General features: G+C 40.4%; 1 non-coding gene and 1 pseudogene across 1 annotated transcript; one reads left to right on the forward strand and one right to left on the reverse strand.

The window, feature by feature from the left end:
• The first annotated feature begins 7,752 nt into the window (after positions 1 to 7,752).
• On the forward strand, positions 7,753 to 7,904 carry LOC126008119 (uncharacterized; annotated as a pseudogene).
• Positions 7,905 to 15,745: 7,841 nt separating this feature from the next.
• On the reverse strand, positions 15,746 to 15,848 carry LOC126007356 (U6 spliceosomal RNA). Its single transcript, XR_007494936.1, has one exon. It is a non-coding gene; the product is annotated as a U6 spliceosomal RNA (small nuclear RNA).
• Positions 15,849 to 23,175: the final 7,327 nt, after the last annotated feature.

Consider the following 23,175-nt stretch of genomic DNA (forward strand, 5'->3'; position numbering starts at 1 on the left):
TTTACTGTGGCATCTAGAATAATAGCCAGGTTATGAAAACAACCCAGGTGTCCAATTAGAGAAGAGTGGATGATGAAGCAGCGGTCTAGAAAAACTGTATAAGTATAGATATAGAAAAATTACTCAGCTACAAAGAATAGGTAAAGCATGCAATTTGCTGCAGCATGAATGGAACAGGAGGATTTAACATAAGAAATCAGAAGGACAAGGTCAAACGTCAGATGTTCTCACTAATCTGTGGTCTGTAGAATAACATGTCTAAGGAAGGAGTAACATGTCTAAAGGTGTCTAAAGTAGACAAAACACCAACTCTAGAGTATAGAAACAAAAATGGCAAAAGATATGGAGCAAGGAAGCAAGAAGAGGACAGGAAGTAACAGAGGCAAGAGTCAAGGGGCTTGGGCCCCTCTCTGATGTAGAGACAAAGTATCTGTGTATATCTAAGTCACCAGATCCAACACTACTTAAAGTCTGAGACTCGAACTACAATAATTAAAACTAACAGGACTAGAGAGATAGAGTAGTTAAGGTACTTGCCTTGCACACAACTAACCCAGATTCAATCTCTGACACCTAATGTGGTCCTCTGAGCCTGCCATGAGTGACTGACTCCTTAGCATAGAAGTAGGAATAATCACTGAACACTGCTAAGTGTGGCCCAAAAAACAAAAACAAGAAACTTGATAGAGGGGACTGGAGAGATAGCACAGTGTAGGGCATTTGCCTTGCACACAGCCGACCCAGGATGGATGGTCGTTCAAATCCTGGCATCCCATATGGTCCCCCGTGCCTGCCAGGAGCGATTTCTGAGCGCAGAGCAGGGAGTAACCCTTGAGCACCATGGGTGTTACCCAAAAATCAAAAAAAAAAAAAGGAAACTTGAAAGTGGCCATGAGGTCAATGATGACAATGATTCACTGTAGAGAAGATCTTGGTACAGAAGAAGAAACTCTAAAAAAAGAACTCAAATTATGGGCTGAGAATTTGCCTCTTTCATTAAGCACAGTTCCATTTGTATGAGGTCCTAATTTCTCTCAACTCTCCCCAAACCCCTCCAAAAACCCAAGATTGGCAGCATAAACCTTTTCCCAAAATTATTAATCTTGTTAAAACACAATTTGTTTATTCTGAAAACTGAGGAATCCTTTGTTCAAATGGAAGTATAAATCATTCTCACCTGGTACAAATGTTCTGCATGGTACCATCACCTAAGGAACACCTTGAGAATGAAGTGAGGTTCCCCATCCCAGCTTGGCTTGATACTTTTCTGATTGGTGGTAGTGCCCTAAGCAGCAGGTAGTGCCAGAATATTGGAAACATCCTCAAGAGTGCTGAGGGTATGTTCTGGATTATCTAGTAATTAGCATGACCTCTGCAGTCCTTGAATTGTTCAGTAGCTCCCACTATAGTCAGTGAGAGTTGGCTTCCCAGATGACAATACCCAATCCTCCAAATGTTACGTGAATGGAGATTTCGGACTATTTAATAATGGAAAGTGGGAACCGAAGTGATAGCACAACAGCAGGGCTTTTGTTTTGCATATAGCTGACCAAGGACAAACCCGGGTTCAACTCCTGGCATCCCATATGGTCCCCTGAGTCTGCCAGGAGCTATTTCTGTGTGCAGAACCAGGAATAACCCTTGAACACCACCAGGTGTAACACCAATAATAATAATAATAATAGTCATACTAAATGATAATTAATAATAACAATAGTAATAATAGAAAGTACTGTTGGCATGCAAAGAGTAAGTGTAGTGTTTTGGGGCACAATAAAATGTGCAGGTCTAGGAGCCTGAGATATACCACAGTGGATAAGGCACTTGCCTTGTAAGTGATTCAACACAGTTCAATCCCTAGCACCAAAAATGTTCCCCTAAGCACCATCCCTGAGCACAGAAAAGGAACAGTGCCTGAGGTAAATTACCAGGTGTGGCTCCCCAACCCTGCAAATATGCAGGGCTGTACTCCACAAGGAAGAATTATCCTGTATTCCTTGCAATTTGTGATTAGGCTTTCCATGGTCTATTAAGTGAAAACCTAATTGTATGTACCTAACAATCAAACTCATGTTTTTTTTTAATTTTAATATTCTTTTAATATATACTGTGTTCCTAGGAATGAGACTATCACAAAGACAAATTGTGGTTTAATTTTGGGTCTCACTCAGCTGTGCTCCAGAATTATCCTATATCTATATGTTCAGGGATCACTCCGACTCATGCGTGTGGGCATAAAGCAATGACAGAGATCAAACTTGGGTGAGCACTGTGCAGGGAAAGCACCTTAATCTTTGTACTATCTCTCTGGCCCCTGATTTCTTATTTATTTTTAAATGTAATTAAATTTTTGTAACTAAATTTTTATCAGAAAATCATATCAATAATAGTATGATGGCTTGAAGCATTTGAATTGTAAGAGATAGCCCCACCTGTCAACTTTTCTCACTAATTCATGGAGGCTTCTTTTTTTTTTTTTTACAGATGATATTTTTAAAGAAAATATTTACATGATACAGTTGTGGATCCCCCCACACACAGGTAAAGTTGTTTGGGATTAAGGATTAAGTTACAGTCATACAATGTACCTTTATCAGTGCATGTTTTCTGCCACTAATGTCCCGTTTCTTTCTCACCCTAACCAATGCCCTCTCCCCTGCCTGTCTCTGGGGCATACATTTTCTCTCTCTCTCTCTCTCTCTCTCTCTCTCTCTCTCTCTCTCTCTCTCTCTCTCTCTCTCTCTCTCTCTCTCTCTCTCCCATGTGGTTTCCACTATTGTTAATAAAGAAGATGTGCCATGCATGCCACTTTACTGCTTTTAACAACCAGTTTTTGTTCAGAGTGATCAGTTCCAACTATCAGTGTCCTAGTAGACCCTTCTCTTCTCTAACACACTTACCACTCTTTGTGGCAAGCTTCCTGCCATGGAGTAGTCCTCCTCATCTCTATTGTCTCTGAATATTATGATTATTATTATTATTATATCATCTTTTATTCTTCTTTTATCCCACAGATGAGTGAGATTTTTCTATGTCTATCCCTCTCCCTCTGCTCATTTCACTCAGGTTAATAATCTCCATGTCCACCATGTATAAACAAACTTCATGACTTCATTTTTCCTAATGGCTGCATAGTATTTCATTGTGTATATATGTACCAGACTTTCTTCAACCACTCATCTGTTGTTGGGCACCTGGGTTGTTTCCAGATTCTGCCTATTGGAAATAGTGCTGCAATGAACATAAAAGTGCAGAGGGCATTTTTGGATTGTGTTTTTGTGTTCCTATGGTATATCCATAGGAGTGGTATTGCTGGATCATCTGGGAGCTCAATTTCCAGCTTTTTGAGGAATATCAATATTGTTTTCCAGAAAGGCTGGATTAGATGGCATTCCCACCAGCAGTGAACGAGAGTCCCTTTCTCCCCACATTTACACCAGCACTAGCTGTTCTTGTTCTTTGTGATGTGTACTATTCTTTGTGGTGTGAGATGATACCTCATTGTTGTTTTGATTTGCATCTCCCTGATGATTAGTGATGTAAAAAATTTTTGTGTCTTTTGGCCTTCTGTATTTCTTCTTTGATGAACTGTCTGTTTAGTTCTTCTCCCCATTTTTGGATGAGGTTAAGAAAGAAAAAAGAAAGAATAAAAAGTGTTTTTTCTTTTCAAGTTTTGTAAGTATTTTGTGTATCTTAGATATTAATTCCTTATCATATGGGATATGAATAGTTTCTCCCATTCTCTGGGTGGCCTTTGTATCCTAGTCACATTTTCCTTTTAAACTTCTGAATTTAATGTACTTTCATTTGTTTATCTCTGCTTCCACTTGCTTGGACAGTGATGTTTCTTCCTTGAAGATGCCTTTAGTCTCAATGTCATGGAATGTTTTGTCTATATTTTCCTCTATGTACCTGATAGTTTCAGGTCAGTTGAATAGGTTTTCCTTGCTCCACCTTGTAAATTTTATCAAAGATAAATTGATTGTATGTCCGGGGTTCAATCTCTGATTATTTAAGTCTATTCCACTGATCTATCTACCTTTATTCTAATACCATGCTGTTTTAACGACTATTGCTTTATAGTAAATTTTAAATTTTGGGAAAGTGATGCCTTCTAATCTTCTCTTTCCAAAAGGATTTCTTTATCTATTTGTGGGCTTTATTGTTCCAAATGAATATCGGGTGTGTTTGATCCACTTCTTTGAAAAATGTCACAGATATCCTTAGAGGGATTGCATTAAATCTGTACATTGCTTTGGAGAGTATTACCATTTTAATAATATTAATAATAATATTTATCCTCCTATCCATAAACAGGGTATATGTCTCCATTTTCTGGTGTCCTTTCTTATTTCTTGAAGCAGTGTTTTTTGTTTTTTGTTTTTTTTTATAATTTTTTTATTTTGAATTATGAGAACAAAAGATGCAAAGAAAGAGGATAAGGTAAAGTTACAGTGGAAGGACAATCACCCATAACATAATTATCAGAAGAAGTCCCCTTGCTGATATCTTAACTTTGAACTTTCACCAAAGAAAGTTAAGATAAATAAAACAGAATCCATGTGCAATTACTTTGTCCCTCAAGTCTCCAGATTGTAGCACATTATAATATTTCTTAACAGCACACAAGGCAATCTAAAGCCATCAAACTTACGTAACTCCTTAAACATTAGAGGCATAGTATTTTTTACATTTCCATGTACATGCATATTAGCTTAAGTTAACCTCAAATTTTAAGTGGGTGCGTTTTAAGGATTAGAGTCAAAGGAGCACAGTAAAAACGGTGTTAGAGTGGCAATTGTTGTTTGCATAGGCCCACCAAAATATGAGAGGCATGGAAAGGAATAACCTTGGCCTAAATACAAAGAGATCCTACCCCTGAAGTTTCCTGGCATAAGACCATCTCTAGGCCTCAGGAAAGTTATCGTTCGATCCAAGACTTTGTCTGTAGTGCCAACACACTTTTCACACAGTCTCTGTTGTTGGTCTCATGTTTCTGTATTAAAGATTCTGGAATCTGCATGTCCTACATTGAAGTCATGATGTGGAGTGCCTTCTCGTTTCACCTCACCATGAAAGGGCAATGCAGGAAGCCCTTTCCTGTAAGCAGGTTGTTGTTGTTAAGTCTTCTCAGTGTTAAGGGAAGTCTCTTTTGAGCAGGACGATGTCTGAGCAGTGGTAGGGTCTTCCGTGATAGAGGATTGCTTCCAGGTGATGTTATAGACAAACCTCACAATTAAGGGGCAATACAGCAAGCCCTGTCCAGTAAGCAGGTCTTTGTTCTTGTTGTCTTCTCAGTGTTAAGGGGTGTTTCTTTTGAGTAGATGTCAGAGCAGCTGTAGGGTCTTTCCTGGTACAGGAATGCCACCCGGTGATGTTATATACAACCTTGGATGTTTTGTAAATGTCTTCTGTAGATCAAGGGGTGAATGGAGAATGCCCATTCTTCTGAGGCCTGTGCCAGGTCTTTATGTCAATGTTCAGGGTGTAAGGTCTCATTGCACTACAAGATTTTTATTAGATAAGAACTTATTGGTATGTATAGTATTTTTCCATGTTAGTGTGCCTACGCAAACAAGATATAAAGCCACGTGGTGCTATCAGATATATGGGGGCATTAGAACATTTCCAACAAGACCCATGACTTGGTTCAAACATAAGTATTAAACTGAGGGATTCTTTCACACCAAATTCCATATTGAGCAGTTCACAAAGAGAAGATAAAAAACATGGGGGGGGGGGATCATCATTGTATAAGAAAGTATTTAGCAAAAGTTATAGCCGTCAAAGAAAACACCCATAAAATGTTGAAAAGATATGTGTCCTTTTTATGCCTTTTAAAATAGTTGGGTGGGTGTTAACTCTAGGGCACAACTTTGGTCTGTGACTTAGGACTCAACAATACTTAAGTTAGAAAGGGTATAAAAGGAGTAATGATGATAGGAGTTAAAGAAGTTAAAGAGAAATATGAACTTATGAAGGGGTATGCAAAAGGGCAGAGTACAAAATGGACATTCTGCATACATAAAAACATAATTCAGGGGCCGGGCGGTGGCGCTAAAGGTAAGGTGCCTGCCTTGCCTGCGCTAACCTTGGACGGACCGCGGTTCGATCCCCCGGTGTCCCATATGGTCCCCCAAGCCAGGAGCAACTTCTGAGCACATAGCCAGGAGTAACCCCTGAGCGTTACTGGGTGTGGCCCAAAAACCAAAAAAAAAAAAAACAAAAAACAAAAAAACATAATTCAATGATAGTGAGTACTATTAATGTTTCTTGTGAGAGTACTATTAATGTTTCTTGTGAGAGTACTATTAATGTTTCTTGTGAGAGTACGATTAATGTTTCTTGTGAGAGTACTATTAATGTTTCTTGTGCTATCGCCCCCGCGCGATTTTGAAAATGTAGACTGGACAGAGATTACCAGTGCCAGCCAAACCTCCTCCTGCTAGACTCCTGGCTCCCAGGAAGGAGATCCTTCAAGAAGCTGGGAGACCAGAAGCTCAGAGCCCCACCCGGACCCTCCCTAAGGAGCCGCATGGATGGTGGGGGAAGGCCTAGGGTACCTTCAAGCTCCACCAAGGGACCCAACTCACCGGCTTGCCCAGGCGTGTGGCCCGGGGAAGCCCTGGAGATCTGGAGCAAGGCGGCAGAGGGGTGCTGGGGTTACCCAAGTCCCGCACCCCCCCTAGGCCTGGCCAAGCAGGCCTCCGGCATGGCGGGGGCCTGCCAAACCTCCTCCTGCTAGACTCCTGGCTCCCAGGAAGGAGAGATCCTTCAAGAAGCTGGGAGACCAGAAGCTCAGAGCCCCACCCGGACCCTCCCTAAGGAGCCGCATGGATGGTGGGGGAAGGCCTAGGGTACCTTCAAGCTCCACCAAGGGACCCAACTCACCGGCTTGCCCAGGCGTGTGGCCCAGGGAAGCCCTGGAGATCTGGAGCAAGGCGGCAGAGGGGTGCTGGGGTTACCCAAGTCCCGCACCCCCCCTAGGCCTGGCCAAGCAGGCCTCCGGCATGGCGGGGGCCTGCCAAACCTCCTCCTGCTAGACTCCTGGCTCCCAGGAAGGAGAGATCCTTCAAGAAGCTGGGAGACCAGAAGCTCAGAGCCCCACCCGGACCCTCCCTAAGGAGCCGCATGGATGGTGGGGGAAGGCCTAGGGTACCTTCAAGCTCCACCAAGGGACCCAACTCACCGGCTTGCCCAGGCGTGTGGCCCGGGGAAGCCCTGGAGATCTGGAGCAAGGCGGCAGAGGGGTGCTGGGGTTACCCAAGTCCCGCACCCCCCCTAAGCCTGGCCAAGCAGGCCTCCGGCATGGCGGGGGCCTGCCAAACCTCCTCCTGCTAGACTCCCGGCTCCCAGGAAGGAGAGATCCTTCAAGAAGCTGGGAGACCAGAAGCCTTGAAGCAGTGTTTTGTAGTTTTCTTTGTATTAGGTCTTTTATCTCTTTAGTTAAGTTGACTCCAAAGTATTTGATTTTCTGTGGCACAATTGTGAATGGGATTTTTTTTTTCTTTTGGGCCACACCCAACTGTGCTCAGGAGTTACTCCTGGCTCTGCACTCAGAAACTGTTCCTGCAGGCTCGGGGGAACATATGGGATACCGGGGATCAAACCCAGGCCCATCTATGGTCAGCAGTGTACGAGGCAAACACACTAACACCCTACCGCTGTGCTATCACTCTGGCCCCTGTGAATAGGATTATTTTACTAATGTATTTTTTTCTTTCATTATTTGTATATTAAAAAAGTCATGGAATACCTGGCAGGGCCGATTCCATGATCACAAAGGTGGTTTTCCCAGGGTGAGGCTCGCCCATTGCACTCTGGGCATGCTGACCCCTGCTATTTCTCCAAATGTGGGAAACTTGACTGTGTAATTTAAAATTAAAAAAAAGTCATTATTTTTGCTTGTTAATTTTGTAGCCTGCCACTCTATTATACTAATCTGTTTCTAGAAGCAAGCTTTTTGGTAGAGTCTTTAGGATTTTCTAACTATAGTATCATGTCATCTGCAAACAGTAAGAACTTGGCGTCTTTCTTTCCTATCTGGATGCCCTTGATATCTTTTTCTTGCCTGATAGCTATGAAAAGTACTTCCAGTACTATGTTTAATAGAGTGGCTTGTCTTGTGCCAGATCTTAGAGAACAGGCTTTTAGTTTTTCTCCATTAAGTATAAAATTTGCCATGGGGCTTGTGGTAATTGGCCTTGACTATATATTTTATATTGCTTGTTTACAGGTAAGTAATGATTTTTTTTAGTATAGCATAAAAATTATTATTATATATTATATATATTATATAACTATTATTATTATGTATCTCACAATGAGATAATTAAGTCAAGTAAGACATTGTCAGAAGGTTTTTAAGTTATTTGTTGCTAGTTGATCATTTTATTATTTGTCTTGCTTTTAAACATTAGTTGGCTTCTAATCTATGTTGAATTCTATGTTAAATCTATATTTAATCTATGTTGAATTCTAAATTGGTGTGTTTCTATTAGGATAGTATTGAAAAATGTGGAGTTGTTGCACTGTCACACATGCAGATGCATGGGCCAGGAATTCCAAGCTCTCTGGCTGATATTATGGCATTTGTGGGACATAGTTTTAGCCACCAGGCCTTCTAAAAGTCAGAGAAGACAAAGGGATTGTGCTCACATTCACTCCTCCAAAGTTCTGTTGATATCAACCCAAACTCTGGCATACATGGAGCTTTGGTCAGTTTGGTTCTCTGCAGAGATCAATGGTTAAGTGGAAAAGCTAGGTTATTGGTAATCTAATGACCTAATTATTACCTACCATTGGTAGTAATTTTGGTGGGAGTGCAGCTGGAGAGGTTTTGACAGGGAAGAAATTTGGCCCATCTCTACTCCCAAGATTGCTCATTTTCAGCTGCAAAGCTGGTATACCCATAATTTTTCATGGCATGGTCTACATCTCTTTCAAGAATAGAGTGAGTCTATGAAGCTGGCCAAATGCCAACATGGTGACTCTTCACAAATTATTTTTATATAAGTATTTTTATGATAATTCCATTAGCCATTTAGTTGTGACAGCAATATAAAATAAATTATTTTGTGCCTGCCAAGGGGGTAAACTTGGGGGTTGTGGTGGGAAACTAGGGACATTGTTGGAGGAAATGTTACACTGGTGGTGGGATTGGTGATTAGAACACTGAATGCCAAAAGCAACTTTATTATGAACAATTTTGTAAATCACGGTGTTCAATATTTTAAAAAATTAATAAAAATTGATACCATAGTTTTATTATTTCACAATGTTAAGTAACAAAAAATTTTAACTCCCCAAATAACCAAAGCAATTCTTGGGGCCAGACATTTTCCTTGCATGCAGCTGACCCAGGTTCGAGCTCTAGCATCTCATATGGTCCCCCATGCAGTGCCAGGGTAACCCCTAGAGCAGAGCAGGAATAACCATGAGCACTGCCAGGTGTTTCCCCTCTAAACAAAATAAAACAAAATAAAGAGAAGAGGCATTGCCTTTTTTGGCCTTAAATTATACTATTAGCTGTGATAATCAAAACAGTGCAGCACTGGGGAAAAATAAAACCGTTAGCTCAATGGAATTGAGAGCTCAGAAGTTACTCTACCATTAAGTTACATTAATGGCCTGTAGATTCATCTGTCAAAATTTTTATAAGTTTTAATTTGGGATGTTTTACTATGTTCCCTGTAAAGCCATAAACTTGTTACAGATTCCTGTATTCCCTTCTCTGAATCAAGGGTGTGGTGACCACAGCAGGACTGAGACAACTTGTTTGCTGAAATTAGATCTGGGGGAAAGCTCTGGAGTCTGATTCAATTATTTTTATTCCTGAGCATTGGAACAAACAAAATAATTTTGTTAGTCAGGAAGAGTTCCAGATAAGGTATCCAACTTTTCTACTATTTTTGTTTTCTCACAGAACAAAGGGACAGGAACAACCCAAAGAGATGATCCAAGTCCCAAGGTAGCTGTACCACCCAGCACTCTGCTGATGGCTTCCAGCAGACTGGCTGGCCTGGGTGACCCAGGCCAGTTCATGGTTTGGAAAATTATTAATTCAGGCAGCCATCCCAAGAGCCCAATGCAAATTTTCTCTAATTCACTTTAAAAATGTAGTTGAACATTCATTATATGTACAAGGTTCTGGTAGATTCAAAAGTAAACACATCCAGAAATATGGCCCTAGAGTTAGCAAGCATTCGCTCTAATTTGTGTTGACACAAATCCAAATGTTAACTGATATTTTTTTTATTTTTGGCTTTTGGGCTTCCTCCCGGCTCCTGTGCTCAGGGAATCATCTATGCTGCCAGGGATTTGAACCCGGATTGCACACACAAGGCAAACAACGTTTTTGCCTTTTTTTTTTTTTTTTTTTTTTTTTTGGTTTTTGGGCCACACCCGGCAGTGTTCAGGGATCACTCCTGGCTGTCTGCTCAGAAATAGCTCCTGGCAGGCACAGGGGACCATATGGGACACTGGGATTCGAACCAACCACCTTTGGTCCTGGATCGGCTGCTTGCAAGGCAAACACCGCTGTGCTATCTCTCCAGGCCCAAGGCAAGCAACTTAAACCCCTGTACTATTTCTTGTCTCTGAGCCTATGGTTGCAGACAACTTTACAAAAAAGTTACCAGACAATATTAAGGCTACCTGGAAAGCCTTAATTTCTGAATTTCTGGAAGTCTGAATTTCTGCTTTAAATTTTACTTTCCTTTGTTTATTCTTCTCTAGAAACAAAGATCACTAATATAATCACACAGGAACTTGCTACATAAGTTAATTGGTAGAAGCCTCCTTTGAACCTGGAATTCTTTCTGAAAATGGAAATTTCAATGAGTTGCAATATGTCATTCCATATGAGTAATCTATGCACACCTATATTATATTAAATGCTAAGCTCCTTTGTCCATGCCAAAGGAGAGTTCAGTTCATATATATAATATATATTACAATATATAACATACATAATATATTATATATCATATATAATACAATATATAATATAATATATAATGTGGGTGGGTAGAGATACAAATACAAATTTATATCTTGTTTATACAGAAAAGTATGAAAAAATTTATAGGCCCTAGAAAATCAAGAAAATGTTTTTTTAATGATTGTTAGATATGGGCGAGAGCGGTGGCACAGGAGTAAGGCGTTTGCCTTGCATGTGTCTGACCTAGGATTGACCAAGGTTCGATTTCTTGTATCCTAAATGGTCCTCCAAGCCAGGAGCAATTTCTGAGTGCATAGCCAGGAGTAACCCCTGAGTGTCACTGGGTGTGGCCCAAAAATAAAAAAAAAAGATTGTTATATACATGAGTAGAATAAAATACTTGTTTAAAAATCTGAAAAAAAAAATCTGAGTAATACTGGTAATGGGAATGGCCCTGTTTTATTGTCACTATGTACCTTAAATATTACTGTTACTGTGAAAGATTTGTCATTCACTGTTGTCACAATAAAAATTATTTATAAAAAATCTGAGTAATTTGTACAAATATCTTAGAGAAAAATTTGCCTTTGAATTTGGGAGACCCACCTCTTCTATTCCCTTCTGTTTTCATGTGGATCTTCTCTTCCTTTGGCCTCTACTTCATGCCCTGCCCGGTTTGGATGTTGTGCTAACAACTGATTCTAAGCATAGGAAGAGAATTTTGTTCCATTGGTTTGGAATTTAATTTGCTGTGACCCCACCAGACCTCTACTTGGCACTTACTAGCATACTGGGGTCTGGGAATCACACTTGCCCATGATGAGTAGCAATTCTCAGGGGACTCCTCTTTCCATCAGTAACAAGGATCATTCTCTCTTTTGCCTCTTCCTTCCTGCTTAGGGGTCAGATTTTTTTTTTAAACAGCCTGAAAGGACTTGAATCAAAGTTCAGGAATTATTTTGTTCCTGGCAGTCTTTCTCTTATGAATTAGCTTAAGTGTGGGTAGTTGAGTCCTGCAAATCTCTGACCTGAGCCTTTTTGAAACCTGATCCTCCAGAAATAAAAGACAAGGTGGGGATGAAGGAGTGTCGCCAGGAAAAATACAGAACTCTTGTTTTTGGAACCAGAGAAGGGTGGCCCACAAAGTCAGAGAAGGTGGCTTCAAAGTATAGTTTAGAAAATACAGTTTCTCTCAACCTTCATTAGCATAGTATGGATACAGGAGTTAGTACAGATACTCCTCGCTTAATGACCAAGTTCCGTTTCAACCACTTGATCCTTAAGTGAATTGGTCGTTAAGAGAGGAACTGCATGTACTGTATACAGTAGTTCAGTATATGCATAGTACTTGACAATACAGTATCATGAATAAGTAAAGTAACGAGAAAGATCAAGCTGAACACTTCCACTTGTTTTAATTTGCATAGGTTGTGTAATTTACACACAATACTGCAATGTATTACAGAACATAATGTTAGTAAAGTAGGTACATTAAAGCACCAAAAACCACAGTACTGTACTGTACTGTAGCGTGTACAAGATGGAAAAAGGATATTTAAAATAAAATAAAGTAACAGTGAAGAGATGGTCATAAGTGTGAGCGGTCACTAAACAGGTAGGTCGTTAAGCTAGGAGTATCGGTACAGGAGATAGTACTGAGATAGTACAGGAGTTCATGCACTTGTCTTGCATGCAGCCAACATAGGTTCAAATACTCTGGTGCCACCTATGATCTCCCAAGTGCTCCCAAGTGTCTCCTAAACAGAGAGCCAGGAATAGCTGCTGTGATCCAAGCCCTACCCTCCAAATAAAAATTTGAAATATCTGCAATTTATTTTTAAGTTAAGAATGAGTTAGGTAGGGCCGGAGGAATAGCACAGCGGTAGGGCATTTGCCTTGCATGCAGCTGATCTAGCACGGATGGTGATTCAAAGCTCAGCATTTCATACGTTTCCTAGTGCCAGCCAGGAGTAACCCCTGAGTGCTGTTGGGTATGAACCCCCCCAAAACAAAAACAAAAACAAAACAAACAAAAAAATGAGTTAGATGTTAGAACTTGGCCAACTCCATTAGCTCACTCTTTTCTTGAACTAGATGTAAACCAAGCCATGAAAGACCATGGGTACACTGGCCCATACAGCAGAAAGCTGGCCATCTCTGGAGGAGTTGGTGGGATAAGCTTCTACCCTGCCTAAGCCATTTGTACTGCCTCCATTCCATTTCTCTGATGGCCCTGCCTCATCATTGACCCTCTATAACTCCCTTTGGGGACAACAATCTAATCAAACTTTAGGTACACTGGTTTTTGGTCTCATATAGCCAGCACTTTTTGGAGTAAGTGCAGACACCATCACCTGTATCATCCATATTCTGAGAAGCCTGGCAGCTGTGACCACACTCAAAAATACAGTCACGATGTTCCAATTGGGTCAGCTCCATAGATTCAGTCTTTTCTCGATTGTGATGTAAATCAAGCCATGAAAAATCATGGGTACACCGGTCCACACAGCAGAAAGCTGTTCATCTCAGAAGGAGAGGGCATGCCACACTGGTGAAGCCACGCCTGCTTCACCATGATCCAGAATCATTGTTTACCCAATGGCCCTGTCTCATCACTGATTCTCCACAATTCCCTTTGGAGACACTGATCTGATTAAACTTCAGGAACACACCAATTTAACAGAATAGAGAGCTAACAACAAGGGCTTCCTAAACTTTCTGCCACTGTATTAATGTCTTCATCAAAGAAACAATAATGCACACAAATGTGCTTGCTACTGTACTTTATCTTTTTTCTTTTTCTTCCTTTTCTTTTTTTTTTTTTTTTTTGGTTTTTGGTTTTTGGGTCACACCCAGCAGTGCTCAGGGGTTATTCCTGGCTCCAGGCTCAGAAATTGCTCCTGGCAGGCAGAGGGAACCATATGGGACGCTGGGATTCGAACCGATGACCTCCTGCATGAAAGGCAAACGCCTTACCTCCATGCTATCTCTCCAGCCCCTTTCTTCCTTTTCTTCCTTCCTTCGTTCCTTCCTTCGTTCCTTCGTTCCTTCCTTCCTTCCTTCCTTCCTTCCTCTCTCTTCCTCTCCCTCCCTCCTCTCCTCCTTTCTTTCTTCTTTCTTTCTTTTCTTTCTTTCTTTTCTTTCTTTCTTCTTCTTTCTTCTTTCTTTCTTTTCTTTCTTTCTTTTCTTTCTTTCTCTTCTTTCTTCTTTCTTTCTTATCTTTTCTTTCTTTCTTTTCTTTCTTTCTTTCTTTTCTTTCTTTTCTCTTTCTTTCTTCTTCTTTCTTTCTTTTTCTTCTTTCTTTTCTTTCTTTCTTTCTTTCTTTCTTTATTTCTCTTTTTTCTTTCTTTCTTTCTTTTCTTTCTTTTCTTTCTTTCTTCTTTTTTCTCTTTCTTTCTTTCTTTCTTTCTTTCTTTTCTTTCTTTCTTCTTTTCTTTCTTTCTCTTTCTCTTCTTCTTTCTCTCTTTCTTTCTTCTTTCTTTCTCTCTTTCTTCTCTTCTCTCTCTTTCTTTCTTTTTTCTTTCTTTCTTTCTTTCTTCTTTCTTTCTTCTTTTCTCTTTTTCTTTCTTTCTTTCTTTCTTTCTTTTTTCTTTCTTCTTTCTTTCTTTCTTTCTTTCTTTCTTCTTTCTTCTTTCTTTTCTTTCTTCTCTTTTCTTTCTTTTTCTTTCTTCTTTCTCCTTCCTTCTTTTTTCTTCTTTCTTTCTTCCTTTCTCTTTCTTTCTTTTTAACATTCTTTCATTTAAATTTTTTCCAATAACTTTGTTTTAACTTATTGGAAACAAATGTATTACAATCAACTATGTCAACTATGTGATGTATTTTCTTTAAAGAATTTAATGAATTAACGAACTTTTGCTGAAGCAGAACAAAAGAAATAGGTGAGTAGAAACAAAAGAAATCGGTAAGACTTCCTACCTTAATAGAGAAATTTCTCTTTCCTGAGAATTTTATTCAAAAAGCAGTACCATGACATGGCACCTGTCACACAGAAGGTTCACAAAGACACCCCTTGGCAGATAGGCTGTTCCCTAGCAATCTGAGCAAGTATAAATGTCATTCTTTCTAGAAGATACATAACCAAATGCAGCAAATGAAGGTCTATGCTTATTTATATTAGAAACACATTCAAGCACAAAGAAGTTTCAGAGCGAATACGCCATCAGTGGAATCCACATGTATAAATTAGGGCATCTGACAGGGCACACTCTCTGTCACAGCACATGTTATTTGATCTAATCCATCAATTCTATGAGATAGATGCTATCTGAAGGGCATTTTATATATATTAAAATATGCAGGGTGGAGGTATAGTACAGGAGCTACAGTGCTTGCCTTGCATGAGACTGATCCTGTTTCAATCTCGTGCATCTAATGGTCATCCAAGTACTGCTAAGAGTAACCCCTGAGTACAGAGCCAAGACTCAAACGTTTTAAAACAAGGTTGGCAGAGACACAAGCAGTTTAATGAGTCTATTATTGCTATACTTTTCCAAGGCCAGCTTAAATCTACAAGTCAATGCTTCATCTGCCACCAAAATCTCAGACATCAGAGATCTTCACTCATTATCTTTACCTTTGACATCTACAGATTGCAAGACTGCCTTAAATTGTTTTATGTTTAAAAAAAAATGAAATGGGGGCCGGAGAGATAGCATGGAGGCAGGATGATTGCCTTGCATGCACAAGGTTGGTGGTCAGAAATCCCAGCATCCCATATGGTCCCCCCGAGCCTGCCCAGGATGATTTCTGAGCATAGAGCCAGGAAGAACCCCTGAGCACTGCAGGGTGTGACCCAAAAACAAACAAAAAATGAAATGTTTCATGAATTTGCATGTCATCCTTGCACAGGGGCCATGCTAATCTTCTCTATATCGTTCCAATTTTAGTCTATGTGCTGCCAAAGCGAGAATGCCTTAAAGTTTTTTAAAGAAGAACTAAGAGACAATAATAGGGTTTATTGCAGCCACTGTGACACACAGCAGGATTTCTTAAAAAGCACAGAAATTTGGAAACTACCATCTGTGCTCTTAATACATTTGAAACGCTTCTTCTACGATGGCAAGAAGATGAAAAAACTACAGACTTACATGAACTTTCTTTTAGAAAATCTTGATCCATCACAGTACACAAAGGACTCTAAGAACAACCATTAAGAATACAATTGATTCTCTGTTTTGAACCTTTTTGGTAAAATGGAAAAGGGTCATTGCATAGCCTATTGTAAACATACAGCAAGAAAACGTTGGTTTAAATTTGATAATCATGAAGTTTTCAGAAATATCTAACTTGTTTGTAAAAAACTTCAGGCAGCTTATCAAAGAGACCTTGCTGCAATGAATACACCTGTTTATTAGAGAAAGCTAAATGAATGCTCTTTAAAGATGTCTATAATAATTTTCTAACTTTTTACCAACAAAAAAACAGCTGCAGGATGTGGATACCCCACTATAGTGCTCATTATTAAATGTGTCAGTGTCTTAATTTCTATTCTATATATTTTTATTATACTTACAATAATCTTTTTTTGTTTGTTTGTTTTTGGGTCACACCAGTTGATGCTCAGGGGTTACTTCTGGCTATGTGCTCAGAAATCACTCCTGGCTTGGGGACCATATGAGATGCCTGAATTTGAACTTTTTCCTATGGATCAATCCTTTGGTCTGTGTGTGTGTGTGTGTGTGAGTGTGTGTGTGTGTGTGTGTGTGTGTTTGCTAGTCACTTCTATGTTTTAATGTTTGTCTGATTATATGTAATGTCTGTTCATATTGCTTTTTAGCTCTTCTTTTGTATGACCATTTCTGTCTCCCAGGAAGTTGGTGCACTGCTATTGCAGCGCCACACTGGTGCGTATGATGCCACTGTGGTGTAAGTTTGAAGAATCAAGTATAATCATCCGCAGCTGGACTTGCTGCAGACAGCTGCCTGCATGGAAAGCAGGACTCAGGCAGCACTATTTGCGTGTGAACTGCTCACAGTCCTCTTCAGTGGCTCATCCTATATTAAAGGTCTCCTGCTCTATGTCATCACTCTGACTGCAAATCATCTCCAAAGAAGAAAGCAGGCACACCACTGTTGCCGATGTGTCTCGGTGGTCAATTTCTACACTTCATTTCACCATAGACTGTTGCTCACAATGGTTTCGGCTTTTGAGAGATCCTCACTCTTAGGACATTTCCTAATCTGTGACTGCTGCAAACTGTTTTTTCAGACTCCACAAGACTGCATTGCTGACTGAAGTTGTGACCGGGAATTTATCCTCTCCTCAGATTATCTCAAAAGACTAGGGGATATGTATACCTTTTTTTGTATACTTATTTTTTGTTGTTTGTTTTGGGGTCACACCTGGCAGCTCTCAGGGGTTACTCCTGGCTCTGTGCTCCGAAACCACTCCTGGCAGGCACAGAGGACCATATGGAATGCTGGGATTCGAGCTACCTCCTGTCCTGGATCAGCTGCTGGCAAGGCAAAGACCCTACTGCTGTGCTATCTCTCTGGCCCTTCTTTTGTATACTTCTAAGTGTATCTCTTCATAAGTATATTCCCTATGCTGTTATTTCATTATGTAGTTACAGTTTCCCCCCTTCTCTTTACATTTGTTAGTAGGAATTCTTAGAAGATAGTATAGATAATATCCTTGAAGTTCTGTGCTTTTGATAGAACCAGGATAGGTATTGTTTGGTTTATTATCTTCCCAATAGGCCCCAATAGTATCCTCTGGCACCATTCCTTTTGCATGGGCACATTAAATTCAGAAAATATTATATACTAAGAGTAATTACCCATTAGGATAAGAAACTACGGGGGGTCTTCCACCCTGAATATTTGCCATAGTTGACTTGACTTAGGCTTTATTCACTTGGACATCAGCTGATTAGCCCTGAATCTTGGGTCCAGTACAGTTCTCTGCACCTACACCAGGAATCAAGGCCTCGTACAGGTATAGATCCTCAATCTGTACCAACGTGCCCACATCCTGGGCCTCTTCTCTAACATAAACAATATTTTTTGGAGATCAGAGTCTCTCCCAAACCTGAAGAGGGATGGGACAGACCCCCTCCTACCAGAACACTCCTACAGAGGATAAGAGGGCCCAAGATATCCATCTTCTGGCTCATCATTTTGACTTGACCTGCACATCTTACATTGGCCAAGCCTAGATAACTCTGACATGGCAGGGAGACCATAACGGTAGATTGGCCCTAGGACAATTAGAGAGTGTCTAGGAATGAATGGAACTGTCCCTTGGCACATAGCTGCCCAGGGTTAGTTAATCATGCTAACCTGATAGTGAAAACTATGATTAAGGAGAACCTTTTCTGGGACCTTGCAGAAAGACATTGGGGTTAGACAAATTAGTATGGCCTGGAGCCTGTAGATGTTCTTAGCGAATGCTTCATGGGCAGAGATACTCTGCTTTTAGGCTAAATTTTTTCCCCAACTTTTGCTGCACCTATACAAAATATTGCCAATTTTTATCTTTATTTTTTAAAGGCATAAAACACTTTTCTAAGAACCATGGAATATGTATTCATTTGTAGTGTTTTTTTTTTTTTATAAAGTCAATTAGAGGGAGATGTTGATTACTGTCCCATCCTAATCAGTATTAATACTCCACCTTAGGGTGTGATCTGGTGATGGGATTACCAGGTCCCTCCCTACTTGGTATTTTCTTCTCCACTCTAGGGTATGTTATTGTTCTTGCAAATAAAGCCTGGGTTTCAGAAAGAAAAAGGCTCATTCTTCAGTCTTCTTCCAGTAAGCTCCTTTCCTTCTTAGAGCAGAAGGCTTGGTGTTGTTGGATTCATGGCTTAAAGTGTTTGAATTCCTGAACTTGTTCTTGCACCCCTTTCACTATGGTGGATTATTTCCTTCATCAACATTTCCTTCCAGACCCACATCTCACCAGATCCTAGTTTTGGAGCCCGGGGTCTGTTATAGGTGGTAACAAGGCTATGTGTGTTTGTGACAATAAGGCAATGTGTGTGGTAATAAGCCTATGAGTAACAAACAATGTTACGTGTGAGGTAACAAGGCCTTGTGTATGGAATCAAGACTACTGTGTGTAGTCATAAGGTTATGTATGAGGTAGCAAGGCTATTTTTGATGTTATAATCCTATGTCTAAGGTAACAAAGCTATGTCTGAGGTAAGAAAGCTATGTCTGAAGTAACAAGGCTCATGTGGTAACAAGTCTACGTGTGTGGTAATAAGGCTATGTGAGAGTAGCAATTCTATTTGTGAGGTAACAAGTAATGTGTGCGGCAACAAGGCTATATGTGAAGCGAGGAGGTTATTTATGTGTGTAGTAACAAGGCTATTTGTGTGGTAGCAAATCTATTTGTTTGAATTAACAAGGCTATGGGTATAGCGACAAGGCTTTGAGTAAGGTAACATGGCTATTTTTGGGAACAAAGCTATGTTTATAGGTAACAAGTTTATGTGTGTGATAACAAGGTTAAGTCGTGTAACTAACAATGGGCTGGAGTGGTGTTGGTGGCGTAAGCTGTAGGGCGTTTTGCCTTGTAGCGTGCTAGCGTAGGATTAACCCGGTTAATCGCAGTTCTACCCCCGGCGGTTCCATATGGTTCCCAGGAGTGATTTCTGAGCGCATAGCCAGGAGTAACCCCTGAACATCACTGGGTGTGGCCCAAAAAGAAAAAAAAGTGTGATCAGGGCCCGGAGAGAAGGCATGGAGGTAGTGCGTTTGCTTTGCATGCAGGTCATTGGTTCGAATTCCCAGAGCCCATACGATCTCCCGAGTCCGCCAGGAGCGGTTTTCTGAGCGTGGAGCCAGGAGTAACCCCTGAGTGCTGCTGGATGTGACCCAAAAACCAAAAAAAAAAAAAAAGTGTGTGATAACGAGTCCTGTATGATGTTAGCAATGCATATTTTGTAAGGTAACAAGGCTATGTGTGTGTGGCAAAAAGGCTATTTTGTGAGGTAAGAAGATTGTGTGTGAGGTAACACGGCTAGTTTTAAGGTAACAAATTCATATGTGAGAGAAACAAGGCTACGTGTGTCAATTAACAATGACATGTGGGTCCAGGTATCTAGGCTATGTGTGAGGTAACAAGGCTATGTGTATATGGTAATAAGGCTAGTATGAATAACAAGGTTATTTTATGTGTAGGGTAACAAGGCCATAGGAGATGGCTATTTGTGTGTAATATCAAAGCTTTGTGTGAGGTAACAAGGCTATGTCTGAAGTAACAGATTATGTATGTGTAACAAGGCTATCTGTGTGTTCCATAATAAGTCTGTGAGATTTACCAAAGCTAATTTTTATTTTTTTTTTTTTGGTTTTTGGGCCACACCCAGCGGTGCTCAAAGGAGTTACTCCTGGCTGTCTGCTCAGAAATAGCTCCTGGCAGGCACAGGGGACCATATTGGACACCAGGATTCGAACCACCACCTTTGGTCCTGGATCGGTCGCTTGCAAGGCAAACGCCGCTGTGCTATCTCTCCGGGCCCCAAAGCTAATTTTGAGGTAACAAGACTATGTGTGTGGCAACAAGGATATTTGAGGTAACAAAGCCATGTGTGGGGGACCGGAGTAATAGCACAGAGTAGAGCATTTGTCTTGCACGTGGCTGACCCGAGACAAACCCAGGTTTGATTCCTGGCATCCCATATGGTCCCCCAAGCCTGCCAGGAGCCATTTCTGAGCATACAGCCAGTAGTAACCCCTGAGCGCTGCTGGTTGTCGCCCCAAAAACCTAAATAAATTTAAAAAAATTGTGTGTGTGTGTGTGTGTAAAAATAAGGCTACGTGTAAGATTAGCAAGGTTATTTATGTGTGAGGTAACAGGGCTATGTATGTGGTAACAGAGCTATCTGTGTGTAGTATTAAGATTATGGATGAGATAATAAGGCAATGTGTGAGGTAACTAGGCTATATCTTTGTGGTTATAGGGCTCTGTGTGAGGTAACAAGCTTATTTATATGTGAGGGAACAATGCTATGTGTCTGCTCACAATGCTATTTGTGTGAAGTATCAAGACTGTGTGTGAGGCAAAAACGCTATGAGTGAGGTAACAAGGCTATGTGTGTGAGATAATAATTCTATTTGTGAGGTAACAAGGCTATGTCTATGGTAACAAGGATATGCATGGAGTAATAAGGCTATTGTGAGTTAGCAAGTCTATGTGTGGGGGGCAACAGGGCTAAGTGTGAGGTAACAGGCTATGAGGTTATGTGTGAGGTAACAAGGATGTTTGTGTGGCAACAATGCTGTTTGTTTGAAGTAACAAGGGTATTTGTGAGGTCATAGGCTATGTCTGAGGTAACAAGGTTATGTATGTGGTAACAAGATTATGTGTGTGGTAATTTTTTGTGATTTAGTAATGCTATTTGTGGGGTAAAAAGGATGCGTGTGACAACAAGGTAAGTGTGACGTAATAAGGCTGTCTGAGGGTAACAAGGCTATGCCTGGAGTACAAAACCATGTCTAAGGTAACAAGGCTATGTGTATGGGAACAAGTTTAAATGTTGGGTGGCAAGGCTATAAGTGTGTAGGGTTATAAGGCTATGTGTGATGTAGCAGGGTAATTTATGTGTGAGGTACCAAGGCTCTGCTGGAGGTAAAAAGGCTCAGTGTGTGAGGTAAAAAGGCTATTTGCAGTATCCAGGTTATGTGTGAGGTAACAAGACTATGTCTGAGATAACAAGGCTATGAGCATGAGTTATAGCATAGTTAATGCTATGTAACTAGTCAATTTGTGGGGTAACAAGGTTATGTCAAGCAACAAGGCTTTGAGTGTGGTAACAAAGTAATTTGTGCATAGTATCAAGGCAACGTGTGAGTTAACAAGGCTATGTCTGAGTTAACAAGGCTAAGTCTGCGGTGACAGGGCTATAGCTGAGATAATAAGGCCATGTTGGTGATAACTAGGTTATTTGTGTGGGAATAAAGCTATATGAGAGTAAGTAATGATCTGTGTGAGGTAACAAGGCTATGAATGTGAGATAACATTGCTACTTATGATGTTAACAAGGCTATGTCTGAAGTAGCAAGGTTATGTATATGGTAACAAGGCATGTGTGGTAATAAGGCTATGGTGAGAGTTAGGAATACTTTTTGTGAGGTAACAAGTCTGTATGTTTGGCCACAGGATATGCCTCGTGAGGTAAAAAGGATAGGTGTGAGGTAACAGGTTATTTATTTGTGAGGCACTAAGGTGATGTGGGAGGTTAACAAAGCTATGTGTGTGAAATAACAAGGCTATTTGTGAGGTAACAATGCTATATCTAAGGTGATAAGGCAATGTCTGAGGTAACAATGCTATGTGTGAGTTAACTAGGCTACATGTGATGTAATAAGGCTAACAAAGCTATGTGTGTGGTAAAATGCTGTGTGTTTGTGACAATAAGCTATTTGTGAGGTAACAAGCCAAAGTGTGTGCTAACAAGACTATTTTGGTGTAGTAACAAGGCTATGTGTGTGAAGTAAAGAGTCTATTTTGAGGAAATAAGGCTATTTGTGAGGTAAAAAAAGCTATGTATGTCAGATCCTAGTTCTGGAGCCTGGGGCTTCGTTTATAAGTGTGACCCATTTCCCATTACCTAAGTCCCCGAAATGAGATCAGAGAGATCCAGAAATGCATCCAAAGCCACTTCTTTCTGTCTTTCCATGCTCATGTGGCTGATATGGAGCTGAATATCACAATTCAACAATTACTAGGGAGGATACATAAGAATATGTTCCATGAAATTCCTGGATTTTCCTGTACTGTGAGACAAATAAAAGAGAAATACCATGAAGTCAACTTTAAGGACTTACTGTTGGTCAAATCAAGATTTTTCAGATCTTAAATGTGATGAAGGGAAGCCCCTACCCTCAAAAAACCATTCAATCAGGGAAATGGTGCGGGGATCAAGCCCACTTCTGCTTGGTGCAAGGCAAACTTCTTATACCTGTGCTATCTACTCAGCTTCCACCCTAAATGCTGAGTCTAACATTCATGATAATCACAATTTTCCTCATGTTTCTGCCTGTATTTCTCACTAATGCTTTACATACTAGCACTACAACACTAAGTGGTACACAGAAGTCCAGGAAAGCACACAATTGAGAAAGGATTGTCACAACTAGAGTTTGTACTTCCTGCTCAGTCAGAGAATAACAAATGAACAAAATGATTTTTATATGTAGATCATGTATTTGCTTCTGCCAACTCCCAGAGAATGAGATTAATTTAGCGCTCAAGCACCAGATGGTTGCCTGGCAAGGTTAGA

The sequence above is a fragment of the Suncus etruscus genome, chromosome 4 (assembly GCF_024139225.1).
Source record: "Suncus etruscus isolate mSunEtr1 chromosome 4, mSunEtr1.pri.cur, whole genome shotgun sequence".
In the NCBI taxonomy this organism is placed as follows: domain Eukaryota; kingdom Metazoa; phylum Chordata; class Mammalia; order Eulipotyphla; family Soricidae; genus Suncus; species Suncus etruscus.